A 12,284-nucleotide genomic window follows, 5' to 3' on the forward strand; every position below is an offset into this window, starting at 1 on the left:
TGATGGGTGCTGACGAGTTGATGGGTGCAGCACACCAACATGGCACAGATATACATATGTAACAAACCTGCACGTTATGCACATGTACCCTAGAACTTAAAGTATAATAAAAAAAAAGAATAATAAATAAATAAAATTTTCCTAACTTTATTGGTATCTTGAGAGAGATTCAAGAGGCCAATATATCCACAGAACAACAACAAAAAATCTGTTCTTATAATAATCAAGGAACAAGAAGAATTTTGGGAAAATAAAAATTGTTTTCAAAATGAAATAATATGACTTTCAGTGAATGTCAAGATGGAATAAGCCCTTTAGAGCCTATCTCCCTCACTGATTACAACTAAAAACTCTGGGCAGAATACTAAAAGCAACTTCCTGAAAACTGAAAAGTAACAATGTCAGGTGTGTTGGAGAAGAAAGACAAAATGTGAAGAATAACCAATATGAAGGTGACTTTACTATTTTTTTAATCCTTTCTTTATCTACCACTTTGACCTGAGGGTGAGCAGAGTCCCAGAATTAGGCAGCAGACATACATGGCAAAACTCCAGGAGAAACCCCCTCTTTCTAGTGGGTATAAAACAAGCATCTGTGGGCTACAAAGTATGTGGTTTGGAGCAGTATGAGGGGAGTTCCCAGTTTCTTTACTCTTTTTTTTTTTTTCTTCTCTGCTAACTCTGCCTCAAAGCCAGTCTAAGTTACGAAGCTGTACTACTGAGGCAGCACATCTGAAAGCCTAAAAGAAACCTGTCCTTCTGTCCTGAGAAACGGGAAAGGGGCCAGGGTAGTAGGAAGAATATGGGAAGAATCTTCACTATGTATTTCTCTGGGGCATAACAGTGGGGGAGGGGGACACTAAGACTCTAAGAGAAAGAAACCCCTGCTACTAGTGAAAGGACTAGGAAAAGAGGCTCCTGGGGGCCAAACAGCATAAGGAAAGTCTCTGAGAGGACAGAGATCTAATTCCAAGTTGCATACATGTAGAAAAAGCACAAAAAAGTGTAACAAGCTGGCCAGGCATGGTGGCTCACGCCTATAATCCCAACACTTTGGGAGGCCAAGGCAGGCAGACTGCTTGAGCCTAGAGTTTGAGACCAGCCTTGGCAATGTGGTGAAACTCCGTCTCTACAAAAACAAAAACAAAAAACAAAAATTAGCTGGGCATACTCTGGGGCTGAGGTGGAAGGATCACTTGAGCCCTAGAGGCAGAAGTTGCAGAAAGCTGAGATTGTGCCACTGTGCACCTGCGGTCCCAGCTGCTAGGAAGGCTGAGCTGGGAGAATCCCTTGAGCCTGAGGGTAGATGCTGCAGTGAGCCCAGATCATGCCACTGCACTCCAGCCTGAGCGAGAGAGGAAGATATTTGTCTTAAACAAACAAACAAACAAATAGGCTCAAGCAATTCTCGCACCTCAGTCATGCGAGTAGCTGGGACCATAGGCGCGGACCACAGGTGCACACCACGGGCCCAGCTAATTTTTTTTTTTTTTTTTTGGAGACTGAAGTCTTGCTCTGTCTCCCAGGCTGGAGTGCAGTGGCATGATCTCGGCTCACTGCAAGCTTCACCTCCCAGGTTCAAGGGATTCTCCTGCCTCAGCCTCCCAAGTAGCTGGGACTACAGGAGCCCGCCACCACGCCCAGCTAATTTTTTATACTTTTAGTAGAGACAGGGTTTTTCCATGTTGCCGAGGCTGGTCTCCAACTCCTGAGCTCAGGTGATCCACCTGCCTCAGCCTCCCAAAGTGATGAGATCACAGGTGTGAGCCACCACCCCTGGCCCCAAATGAATCTTTAAACTCAATGCAATCGTAATTAAAAATGCTTCGTATGTTTACTTTTTAATTTGATGAATATATTCTCAAGTTAATTTGGAAAAATACCAAAGAATAAAACAGTTTTGAAAAACTAATAAAAGAACACTTTAAAGCTACAATAACATTAAAAATACATAATTATGCCGTGACAGATAATTAGATCAAAGGAACTTTAGTAGAGACAAAGAAATATATGTGTATGTGAAAATGTTACACTGGGTAAACGATACTTTGAAATCTGGGTAAAAATGAAACATTTACTAAATGCTATCAGAACTAATAATTTGGATTTCTACATATCATTTATAAACATTATGAAAGATTAAATATTTAAAAATATTCAAAGAAAATGAAAAACCAGTAGCCAATAAACACATGACAAAAAGAAGTAAAAAAACTGTAACTTAACTGACATTCCTTTTTTAATCATTTAGATTGCCATTATGTTAAAAAAAATCTGTGAATGTAAGTGTCTGCATTCACTGAGATGTATCAAACATTTGGAAATTTCTACACTAAAAAAAGAGAAAAAATGTAGAGGAAAAAGTAGATCTGAATACTTAAACATTTCAACACTTCTATACATAAAAAAATCACAAAGTAAAAAGGCAAATAGAAAGGGTAAATGTATTTGCACAAAACATGACAAAGTTAATATTCTTAATATATTCAAAATTTATACACAATAGTATAAAAATTGGTAAGACTCCAATGGATAAGTGGATAGAGAACTCTAAATACAACAAAGAAACAAATTAAAATGAAATGCAATTATCTACATGCCAATTTAGCAAACACTAGGGTGGGGGAATACCCAATGGGATAACGTGGTGAAGCAGACATGCTCACTTGCTGACAATGAGCAAAGGTTGACACAATCTTACTAAGGAGCAATCTGACATATTAAGAAGAAAGAACCTTAAAAAAAGCCGACAGTATTATTAAAATTTGGGAAAGTCTTCAATCCTAGCCTCACATTTGACAGCTGCATTACAAGAAAAGTCACATACCATTTTGAGCACCGGTTTCTTCGATGTAAAATATCAATACCAGTAATTAATTCATAGAGTTGTAATATTTAAAAGAGAAACAAAGCCTGCAAAAATGTCTGAAAAACTGCAAAGCACAGGGTTGCCCAAGGGTCTGTGAACTTTAGGAAATTTCTGAAGATCTTCCAACTCTGACTGAACATGTGTGAATGTTTGTGAAAAGATCTACACAGATTTAAGTAGACTCTCAAAGGGGCCCTGATTCAAAAGAAAGCTGAAAACCACTACAGGCATGAAAAATAAAAGTAAGAATCTTCTTCCCAGTGTCCAACTTGTTTCCTGACATACTATAGGCCCAAATGAGGAATTCACTGTAAAAATTCAGATAGTATTGAAAATGATATTCAACTTACCCTGTTAATTTCTAAGCCCCTCAGAGTAGTATTTAGTGATTTCTGAGGAGATTAACTCATTCTCTGATGTCGCTGTAATTGGAATCTGAAATTAGGAAAACAGTAAGTCAATCAATTGGATCTACGTGGATCAATCACATGAAATTAATGCAGTCTACTTTGGAAAATGGGTGGGAGAGCAGTAAGTAAACAATATATTTAAAGTACTATTCTGAATTCATTAAGATATGCATAATTAATATATAAACTACACTGGGACATTTCTCTTGAAGCAAACAAAAACAAAATTGCATATATTTTAATAAAATGGAATACAGAAAATTAACATTCTACAAAACAATTTTTTATCATTTGAAAAATAATAATAGCTTTTTAAAAAATTGACATTTAGTAACTATTTATGGGGTACACTGATATTTCAATACATATATAGAATGAGTAATAATCAAATCAGGGTAATGGCATATCAATCACCTCATACATTCATCATTTCTTTGTGTTAGGAACATTCAAAATCCTCTCTTCTAGCTATTTAAAAATACACACTAAATTCTTGTTAATGATAGTCACCCTACATTGCTACAGAACACCAAAACTTATTCCTCCTATCTAACCTATAATTTTGTAACTGTTATCCAACCTCTTCCAATACTTGCCTCCCGATTACCCTTCCTGCCTTTAGTAACCACAATTATACTCTCTACTTCTATGTGCTCAACTTATTTTTAGCTCCCACAATATGAGTGAAAATATTTGTCTTTCTGTGTCTGACTTAAATATTTAACTTAATACACTGTCCTCAGGGCTCATCCGCATTGCTCCAAATGACCGAATTTCATTCTTTTTTATGGCTGAATAGTATTCCATTTTGTATATATACCATATTTTCTTTATCCATTCATCTGTTGACAGACATTTAGGTTGATTCCATATCTTGGTTACTGTGATATGCTGAAATAAACATGGGAATATAGATATCTCGTCAACATACTGTTATCCTTTACTTTGGATAAATACCTAGTAGTGGGATTGCTGAAACACACGGCAGTTCTGTTTTCAGTTTTGAGGAGTATCCACACTGTTTTGCACAATGGTGGTCCTAATTTACATTCCCACAAATAGTGTATGAGTGCCCTTTTCTCCACATCCTTGCCAGCATTTATTTTTTGTCTTTTTGATAACAGTCATTCTGAGGTGAAATAATCCTCGCTATGGTTTTGATTTTCATTTCCCTGATGATTACTGATGTTCAACATTTTTTCATGTTGGCCTTTTGCATGTTCCTTTTGAGAAATGTCTAGTCAGATCATTAGCCTATTTCTTTTTTTTTTTTTTTTTTGAGACGGAGTCTCGCTCTGTCGCCCAGGCTGGAGCGCAGTGGCCAGATCTCAGCTCACTGCAAGCTCCGCCTCCCGGGTTTACGCCATTCTCCTGCCTCAGCCTCCCGAATAGCTGGGACTACAGGCACCCGCCACCTCGCCCAGTTAGTTTTTTTTTTTGTATTTTTTAGTAGAGATGGGGTTTCACCGGATTAGCCAGGATGGTCTCGATTTCCTGACCTCGTGATCTGCCCGTCTCGGCCTCCCAAAGTGTTGGGATTACAGGCTTGAGCCACCGCGCCTGGCCTTATTAGCCTATTTCTTAATTGAATTATTGGCTTTTTGCTGTTGAGTTTCTTACTTATTTAGGATATTAATCTCTAATCAGAAGAATCGTTTACAAATATTTTCTCCCATTCTTCAGGTTGTCTCTTCACTCTGTTGATTGTTTTCTCTGCTGTGAGGTGTTTTAGCTTGATATAATACCATTTGTTTACTGTTGCTTTTGTTGCACCTGTGCATTTGAAGTCTTAGCCATAGAATCTTTACCCATATAAATGTCCTGAAGTGTTTCAGATTTTACATTTAAGTCTTAAACCATTTGGAGTTGATTTTTGTATACAACGAGAGATGAGGGTCTAGTTTCATTCTTCTGCATATGGATATCCAGTTTTCCCAGCGCCATTTATTGAAGAAGCTTGTCTTCTCCTGAATGTATGTTCTCGATGCCTTTGTTAAAAATCAGTTGGCTATAAATATGTAGATTTATTTCTGGGTTCTCTTCTGCTGCACTGGTCTATGTGTCTGTTTTTATGCCAGTGCATGCTGTTTGGGTTACAACTGCTTTGCAGTATATTTTGAAGTCAGATAATGTGATGCCTCCAAGGTCCTCTCCCACCCCTCAGGAATTCTTTGCCTATTTGGGGTCGTTGTGGTTTCAAACAAATTTTAGGATCTTTTTTTTCTATTTTGGTGAAGAATGTCATTGGTATTTTGATAGGGCTTGTGTTGAATCTGCACATTGCTTTGGGTAGTATGGTCATTTTGACAATATCAACTCTTTGTTAATCCATGAATATGAAGTAGGTTTCCATTTTTTGTACGTCCTCTTCAATTTATTTCATCAGTGTTTTGTAGTTTTTATTGTAGAGATCTTTCACCTCCTTGGTTAAATTTATTCCTAGGTGGGGTTTTTTCATAGTTATTGTAAATAGAATTGCTTTCTTTTCCAGGCTAGTTCATTACTGATGTATAGAAATGCTACTGATTTTTGTTATGTTGATTTTGTATCCTACAACGTTACTGAATTTGTTTATCAATTTTAAAACTGGTTTTAAAAAAGTAGAGTTTCTAGATTTTTCTATATATAAGATCATGTTATCTGCAAACAGAGACAATCTGACTTCCTCTTTTCCAATGTAGATGCCCTCTATTTCTTTCTCTTGCCTACTTGCTCTGGCTAAGGCTTCCAGTACTATGTTGAATAAGACTGATTAAAGTGGGCATCCTTGTCTTACTCCTTTTCTTAAAGGAAAAACTTTCAACTTTCTCCCATTCAGTATAATGTTAGCTGTGGGTTTGTCATATATGGCCTTTAACTGTATTGAGATATATTCCTCCTATGTCTAATTTGTTGAGAGATTTAGCATGAAGGGATGTTAAATTTTATCAAATGATTTTTTTTCTGCATCTATTGGGTGATCACACGGTTTTGTACTTCATTCTGTTGATGTGATTAATCACTTTTATTGACTTGCATATGTTGAACCTTTCCTAGGAAAAATCCCACTTAGGCATGGTGTATAATCTTTTTGATGTGCTGTTGGATTCAGTTTGCTAGTATTTCAATGAGGATTTTTGCATCTGTGTTTATCAGGAATATTGGCCTGTAGTTTTCTGTTTTTGTTGTATATAATGACCTTGGAGCTGAAGAAGCTGGCAGCCCGAAAAAACCCATAGGCCCACAAAACCAACCAGCCAAACAAAACAAAGTCCTGTTCTCTCTAGGCAAAAAATAAGGAAAGAGACAATCCAGACAGAGGCCATTATACCTAGCCAAACATCACCAAAAACACAAAAACAAAAGTAAAAAACAACTCTGTGTCTGTAGCTCCCACCCACACCACCAAAGGTGAAGTAGGGAGCCTAGATGTCTGCTCTCCTCTAGCTGTAATAAGGCATTCAATTCTCCCGACAATGGTGATGTCAGAGAAGGCCAGTAGAGAGCCAGTTACCGCCATGTGATAATGAGACCTCCTTTTCCACAGTGTCAGTGAAGACCACATGGAGAGCTTGGACCTTCACCTAGTAGTAACAAGGTACGCTTCTCTCTTTCTGCCATAGGCTGTTTTTGGAGAAGCCTATTAGAGAGTCAGGCCTTTCACCATCACACCGTAAAGAGACTATCCCCAGGTGGAGGATATGTAGGGAACCATAATGACATATTCCTGCCCCTTCCAGCCAGGGAGAAATCAATGGGGGCCAGAACTCCCATACACGACCAGCAGTAACAAAGAATCTCTCCCTAAATTGAGTGTCAAGAGAGGCAAAGTAGAGAGCCTGGACTTGTACCCCGACAGGAAAGTAATGAGGCTTCCCTCCTTCTCATGTAGGGGCAGGGCCAGAGGACGCCAACTAAATCAGAATATTTAAATATGACCCAGAGCATTGGCACGTAATACCAAAAATGTCCAGGTATCAAATAAAAATCACTCATCATACCAAGATCCAGGAATATCTCAAACAGAATGAAAAAAAGACAATCCACAGATGCCAATACCAAGATGATGGAGGTATTAAAATTATCTGAAAAACATTTTTAGCAGCTGTCATAAAAATGACTCAAGGAGCCATTACAGACATACTTGAAACAACAAAATAGTTGAGTCTCAAAAACCAAGCAAGATATAAAGAACATACCCCAAAGAAAGAAAAGATATAAAGAAGAACCAAATGGAAATTTCAGAACTGAAAAATACAATAGGTGAAACAAAAGATGTAGTGGATGGATGCAACAATAGAATGGAAGGGACAGAGAAAAGAATCACTGAACCAGAATATAGAACAATCGATACTACCCAGTCTAAACAACAGAGAGAAAACAGCCTACAAACAAATAATTAGAGCCTCAAGACCTATGTGACTATAACAAAAGATCTATCTTCTGCCATGGAGTCAAACAAGGAAAGAAGAAAGTGGGCAGGGCTGAAAAAGTGCTCTAAGAAATAAAACCAGATAACTTTCCATGTTTGGCAAAACATAAATTTACAGATTCAGGAAGCTGAGTGAACCATAAATAGGATAAACCCAAAGCAGAGAAGGCCAGTAGGGAGCCAGTCCCCGTCAGGTGATAATGAGACCTCCTTTTCCACAGTGTCAGCGAAGACCACATGGAGAGCCTGGACCTTCACCTAGTAGTAACAAGGTACCCTTCTCTCGTTCTGCCATAGGCTGTTTTGGAGAAGCCTATTAGAGAGTCAGCAATCCACATCGAGGCATATCACAGTTAAACTTCTGAAAGCTAAAGACATAGAAAATGTAATAAAAACAGTAAGAGAGAAATGATAATTTACCTATAAGAGAAAATAATTCAAATGACAGCAGACATCTCATCAGAAACAAAGGAGAAATGAAAGAAGTGACACAACATTTTTTTACTGACGTCCACACCTGATCATCTGTGTCTATTTTTGCATCTGTTTTTTCTTTTGTTCCTGGCTCGTGGCATGTCTGGAATCTGGGGACTCAATGTCAAACACCGTATCATTAAAAACTATAAAGCATGTGAAATTTATCTTCAACTGAAGAGTTTCTTTACTTTCTGGTTGGCAGTAGGAGCTAATCAAATCAGAGATCAAGCTAACTTGAAGCTTGTTTTCAATCTTATTAAGACCTAGTATACTTCTGGTTCACTCTTACCGCTAGGATGCCGTTGTTGTTCAACCTAGGGTGTTTACCAGTACGCCGCTATCTCTAGCACCATGAAAATGCTGAAAACTCTGCTGAGCTTCTTAGTTTGTTAGCAGCCACTTTCTGCTCAACTTTCCTGCTTATTGGTTTGTGTTGCTTACTAAACTTTGACAACTCTTAAGGGAAACAAGGTTCAGACTTCTACGCTCACTTCTCTGTGACTGTCTTAGCCACTCAAGCTCTAGCTACCTTGGTAACCATGAACTCCCGCAGTCTCCCACCAGGGTTTGGGACCCCTGGTTTAACTGACCTCCCTGAGTGAACCTATCTTATATGGCAAAGGTGGATTAACTCCTTGAATTATATAGCTCTTTCAATATCAAACTCTGTTGAAAAAGCATCGATGACTTCTCATACAGAAGAATAAAGTCCCACCTCATTAGCTAACTCTACAAGTCCACTCAGAATTCTGTCCTTATAAATGCCTAACTTCCTGCCTTATTCTCCAGTCAATTCCCACTGTCAGGTCTTTCCTCAGATAAATCCCTCTTCCTGGAGTAGCACTCCCACCTCCTGGCTCCCAAGAGAATCCATATCCTACTAAACTTGCAAACCCCAGTTCAAATTCCTCTAAAAACTCCATCAAGCAACTTGTTTCCCCTCTCCCTTACTCATTAAGGTATATGAGAACAGGTTCTGTATGTGTATGTTTAAAATCTTTTTTAACTCAATATTATTCTGTTGCTCATTAAAAAAAAAAATACTAATAATAATTTTTCAGTACCCACCACATGCCAAGCTTTTCTAAGCACTGGTTTTACAGCAGAGAACAAAAGAAAAGATACAGTCCCTGTTGTCACAGTGCTTACACTTAGATTAAATGAATATGAACTATTCAGGTATTAATTTAGCATAACATATCAAAATTTTCCCTGTTGACCAATTAGGTTGTCTTCAGCTTTTACTATGATAAGTAATCGTATTGTGAATGCAGCTCTAATATAGTTTTTTTTATTCTTTGTTTTATTTACTTAGGGTCAATTCCCAAGAGTAAGATCATTAATCCATGCCCTTAGATATGTTTATGGCTTTTAAGATATACACTACCATACTACCTCTCAAATGAGTTGTTCCAATTCCAAAAGCAATGCATGAGTATTTGATTCCCTATGGACTTCTTTATTATGGTTACTCAATAAGCATAAAAAAAGTTCTTCACTATTGTTTTTAATTACCAATGAGGTTGAACTCTTTTCCTTATGAGCTAATGGGCATGTCCTTTATTAATGTAGTTGCCGGAATCTTAGTGTTGTAATATTTTCATAATACAATAATCATGTAAGGTCATATCTGTGTTTTCCATTTTGTTATTTTTCTTTTTAGTTTTAATTGTGTTGGTTTTCTTCACACAGATGTGCTTAATTTTTTATAATCACTTCTTTACAGTCTTCTTACTTTAGAAGATTACTATTCTTTGCAGTTTCACTAGTTTTTCCATTTTAAAAAGGTCAACCATAACATTTGCATATGAAAAGGCTCTACACGAACTTTCCTAACTGCTATCTGATCATCCCAAAACTTATTAAACAATTCTGCCACTGACAGGTTTTATGCTTGCTCACTGTATACTAATTTACTAAACTAGATTTTCTCAATACTAAAGATACTTGCTTTTCTTAAAATAATTATTTTCAGATTTCTGAAACTGGAAGTATCAGAATCAAAATCAAAAAAAATTTGCCAGTAGCCAAGCAAAAGAGTAAGTTGTGAGGTATGTCACTGCCCACCCATGTATAAACCTATGGAAAATACATTCCCATAGAAGGTATCTGTCAACCCAACTATGACCACAGCTGAGTTAGCTGCACAGGTAAATGCAGATGCAGTTAAATTTTAACTTAAATTTGAAAGCATAACTTGCTTGAAAATGTTTTCAGAAAGACTGAACCGTGACAAGGCACTGAAATAAAAAGCTATTGTGATGCAAAAGTTGTCTGTTGCAAGCCAAGCAAGGGCAATTTAAAGCAGTAAAAATTGCACAATCTCTCAAAACAGATCATAGAATAATCAGAGCTGGAAGACACTGGTGTGACTAATTTGCATTTTACAAAGTACTATCACCCAAGTACTGGATATCAATCTGTCAAAAGTTTCCAGCTGACTCAAAAAGGAAGTTATTTAATTCATGGCTTATCTATAAAAAAACTGAAACCATGAGTTCAACCAGAAAGAATAGCAGTTAAATTCTACACATTTCTCATTTGACTCAAAATTATACTGGCAATCATAATGTGTAAAGAGACCAAGAAAGCAAGCATAGGTAAGGAAAAGCAGCATGTCAGAATTTGGAAGACGATTAGACTCAATCTTATGATTCCCAAAAAGATGAGGCAGAAGTCATATGGATAAATGGATAAATGTATACTTCTGTCAGTAAACCTTTAAGGATTTAAAAAATAAACTAAATGTTTCTTTTTTCATGAAAATATATTAAACCTGTGGTATATGTCACAATTAATATTGTTTGAATTGAGAAAATGCACTTTGCGTGTGAGTATATGTGTCTACATTTGGTTACTAATTTATTCACTCATTCATTTGAGTAGAGAAAAGCAAGATTAGAAAAACACATAACAAAACTAAAGATATAATGCATGAAGATCAAACACTTTCAAGAGCCTGAACATTACTGTGATGCAGAAAAATACAAAATATATAAAGAAAATATAATCCAGCTGAAAAATGACAACCAGTTAGATAAACTAGCAACTAACAGAAACAAACAAAAAAATCTGATAAAATTAGAAGTAAATACCAGCAAACAGAAATAGCTGAGAAAAAGCAAATAAGTATGGGTCTTAATTCAGTTAAAAGTACTAAGAACTTATTTAAACTATGTGGCAATTGACCAAAACTCAGAATACCATAATTCTTGATCAACCACCCTACTACTGCAGTAGGTTCCAGACAGTGAAAGTGAGAGGGGAATGCATGAGGTGAAATCATTTGTTTATCGTCATCAAAGAGTTTGGAGACTCTTCTGCCTCAGTTACTGGTAAGCCAAATACCTGAAACACTGAGATCAAACCAACTTGTTTCTTAACTTCTTTAACTTAGACCCACATCTTAATCCACAGAAAAAGGAGGAGAACTTTATCAAGAATTTCCACAAATAGCCATGATGGAGGAACAGAGATTAGGTTTGCTCTCTCAGCTTATACTACCAGAAAACTGGATAAAACAGATGAAACAATGGCTTTCAGATATTAGATAACAGTCAGAGCAGGAGTGGGATCCCTGAGAAAAGATGAAAAAGTGATGTGAGTCCTACATTTGCCTGACCTCACACCCTTGAAACAGTTTACAGGATGTAGTGTACAGAGGGGAGATGGGGCTTAAACAGAACCTCACAGTCTCAAAGAGTTGAGGTCACTAAGACTGACAGTGGGGCCAAAGCAGCCAGAATTTGTGGACTAGCCTAACAGAGAGAAAGAAACTACATACAGAGACAGTGCTTTGGAGACATGCAAAAGAGTTCCCACAAGCTGTTGGGAGAGTGCTGATACGTCCTGTGTGGAAGGAAACCACCTGAGGTTGGAGAAAGGATTAGCAAACCAAAAAAAAAAAAAAAAAAACAAAAAGCCAAAGAATTTCTGAAACTCTCATACAAGGCTATGAATAGTTTGTATTCCAATAAGGTAGAGTGAAAAGACCTCCTAATCCATGAAATATCATGTAAAGTCCTCATAAGGAAATCAACTTCTAAATTAGCTCTAGGAGAAAAGTCTACTCACTGCTCCAGACTCACCCTAACAAAGCTTCCTTAAAACAAGTCTTA

General features: G+C 37.1%; 1 protein-coding gene across 3 annotated transcripts in view; it reads right to left on the minus strand.

Annotated features, from left to right (window-relative positions):
* The window catches only part of NCOA1 (nuclear receptor coactivator 1), a 276,873-nt gene that overhangs the window by 189,841 nt on the left and 74,748 nt on the right, over positions 1-12,284 (minus strand). For all 3 annotated transcript variants that reach the window (XM_023230097.1, XM_026454739.1, XM_023230092.1), the window contains one exon: positions 3,219-3,303. The gene's annotated coding sequence lies outside the window, so the exon portion shown is untranslated. The remainder of the gene's footprint in view (positions 1-3,218; positions 3,304-12,284) is intronic.

Source organism: Piliocolobus tephrosceles, chromosome 15, assembly GCF_002776525.5.
Source record: "Piliocolobus tephrosceles isolate RC106 chromosome 15, ASM277652v3, whole genome shotgun sequence".
NCBI classification, from domain to species: domain Eukaryota; kingdom Metazoa; phylum Chordata; class Mammalia; order Primates; family Cercopithecidae; genus Piliocolobus; species Piliocolobus tephrosceles.